This window comes from Macrobrachium nipponense, chromosome 37 (genome assembly GCF_015104395.2).
Source record: "Macrobrachium nipponense isolate FS-2020 chromosome 37, ASM1510439v2, whole genome shotgun sequence".
Lineage (NCBI taxonomy): Eukaryota > Metazoa > Arthropoda > Malacostraca > Decapoda > Palaemonidae > Macrobrachium > Macrobrachium nipponense.
In genome coordinates this window covers 15,157,038-15,160,225 of record NC_061097.1, presented here as the reverse complement: position 1 = coordinate 15,160,225, position 3,188 = coordinate 15,157,038, and positions in this window count along the sequence as shown.

Here is a 3,188-nt window from a genome sequence, read left to right as displayed (position 1 = left end):
CAAATATTAAAATATCAGTAAGGGTTTCTCTATTCTATTGATACCGCCTCTGCAAGTCTCCGGTTGTATGTTCCTGTCCAATTATTTCTCTAGATTATTGATTCGACTACTGTTGTCGCCTATCATGTGGTAGCCGCGTACTTGATTCGTGCAATTATATTGGAAGCTACTCACTAAATTACTCGAACGTGTGATGCAGCAACTAACTAATAACAGACATGGCAGCCATCTAAATGGAAGGTTGCATATTAAAACATTTGGATGTATATGCCAGCACACAAGTGACATCTTAACTGAACACAAACACGCATAGGCCTATCACAGCCAGTTTAAGGTCAACCATGCAGAGATTGAGTGACAGCGGTACGACACCTGCGAAACCTGACGTGAGGGTATCGTTGCCATCTCTTCTGCCGCCTAAAATTACCTAGCACACTCGTAATGAGAAATAGCGACGCCCCCGTCGAGACATGTAGGAACAGACCGACGCAATATATAAATCTAAACGTACTGAAGGGACAGGTCAAGCTCACAGCAATGACTACATAGGTCGCACTACCACCACTACATAAGAGATTGCAAGCTCACCGCAACCATGGGGTAATATTTCAACGCTACCTAGACGACCACGACCATAAGTCGATACTAGAAGAATTATTAGAAAGTACAGAGATCATACACAGAAGCCCGGTTCCACGGATTGCAAATAGCAGAAGCTCAGAGTATAAAACAACGTTAAATATACAGCGGAACACTTACTTCATCATCCCTCCTTCAAGTAAACCACAGGACATCCATGAGAATCCGAAGGGCGACAAGCGACAGAAGACGCCTGGACAAGACTACGGACAAGGAAGCAAACCAAGAATATCGCCAAGAGACACCCTCTACTCAATTACCAATGGCTGAGAGATCTTATCGCTAACCCCTTTTAAGAGACATGAGACCATTAAGTCAGTGTGTGTGTGTGTGTGTGTGTGTGTGTGTGTGTGTGTGTGTGTGTGTGTGTGTAACGAGGCAATTATGCTGATATTGTAAACATCCAAACGATCATTTTAAGGTTATTTACAAACAGCTTCAACTAAACTCCATGCTGTGCAGTATAGGATAGTTCAGTCAGTATCAGAAACTTCCTTCGCTGTTGATGTGGCCACTTCAGTTCAGTGACTGAGAGACTGAAATAGTCATTACCGAATATTCAATTATGGGTGACCGTGACAGTGATCCCCATCATTCCAAGGACAGCGAGGAGGAAAAGCGTCTTGCAACCCCATCAAAAGAAAAAAGGTTAGCTATATGAAATATAATAGTTTGAAGCGGCTGATGTTTTACAATTTAAAGATACTCTCTTTTTAAGTGCAAACTCGTGTAAGTCCATTTAAGAGAAATTTACAGAATTCTGTCAAGCGGGACTATTATGACAATAAGAATTTGTGTTTTGAAAAACATTACTTGGAAAGAGAGTACATCATAAACACAGATCTTGAGACCGTTGATCATTCTTAGTGATAGGGAGTTGTATCTTCGACTGGGGGTACGTAAAGAACTTAAACTAAATCCAAATGAAAATAAATCTAAATAGACTGATTTTTATAAACGGTGTAGGGACTTGGTGTTAGCTTGTGCGGAGATCAAGGAAAGGCATGATTTTAAGGACAGTGTGATCTTCAAGCCGTGTTGCGAAAATCAACCGCCTCTTCATACTCTCTCATATTTCAACTTCCGTTAATTGTTACCAGATAATTGTTCACTAATACAGAAAATTGATGATCAGTGGAGAATGTTGCCAGCATTCAAAGATATACTGCATATTGATGATATATTGTCAGTAGATAAATTCAGGGTGAAAATTTTACTGAGTGGGGATACCTTCTTTGAACTGGCAAATTTTGCTCTGTGCGCGGTCTCTTTCCCACTCGAATGCCGAATTCGAGTGTGTGTTCAGTAAGATCAATCTTTTTAGGACAAAAATAAGAAATAGTTTATATACAGAAACTGTTAATGGTGCTTTGTTGGCCTCCGAGTGCATCAAAAGCCTGGAGTCCTGTGTTAAGTTTACGCCATCCAAAGACATGCTTAGACGTTAAAAAAAAAAAAGTTCACAGCTGTACGACAACGTAGCCTAAAGTAAAGAACTTTTTCTTGAATTTTGGTTTATCGTTTTACTATGCACAATGTATGATGTAGGGTTTCAGTTTCACATGTTTATTCTCTGTAAAATACCATTTTTTTTTTTTTATATAATGAGAACAGAAGAGTTTGATTCATAATTCTTGCCTATCATAAATGTATAAAAGATATACACGTATTTATTTTGATACCAAAAAGTGATGATTACTGTAGACGTAGAGTACAGTGTAGCGATAAAAGATACAATAATTCACATGCATACGATATATTTTGCGATAATATTGGTGAAAAAAAAAATTTCAATCACGAGTACGACAAGTTGGTAAAACAAAATCTGGCAGCCCTTGGATGAAAGTCTTGGCACAGGACTCGTCCTACAGAACGCCTGAATGCCCATAGTGCATACCCAGACGGCCAGCAAGAGAATGATACCCGGATGATAATAGAAATTCAGCACTCCAGTGACGTTACGTTTGAAATTCAATAGTACACACAAAGTAATAAAACAGTGTCAATTTATAATCCAGTTCTTATGAAGCCACCAAGATAGGTGGGGAAACAGTCCATCGACTCTAGAAAAAGAAAATTTAAATTGTCACGAATGATTTTCCCTTATTCCTGAGAAGCTTGCCAGAGGGGAAAAAGTCATTACCGACTGATTCAAAGTCTTGATAAGAAGGCAGTATTTGTGAACAATGCCAATTGGCTTGAATTATAATTAATATAACTATATATAAGTATATATGTATATATATATATATATATATATATATATATATATATAAATATATATATATATATATATATATAAATATATATATATATATAATATAATATATATATTATAAAATATATATATATATATATATATTAAGTATATATATATATATATATATATAATATATATATATATAAAAGAAATCATTCTTTACAATGTAAAACATAGAATACAAATATTTCTCTATAATTGGACAGGACAACAACTCTAAAGATCTATTTATTTTAGAGACGTTGAAAATAAAGCAACTTGTTCCGGTTTTAAATACAAAGTGCTCAGC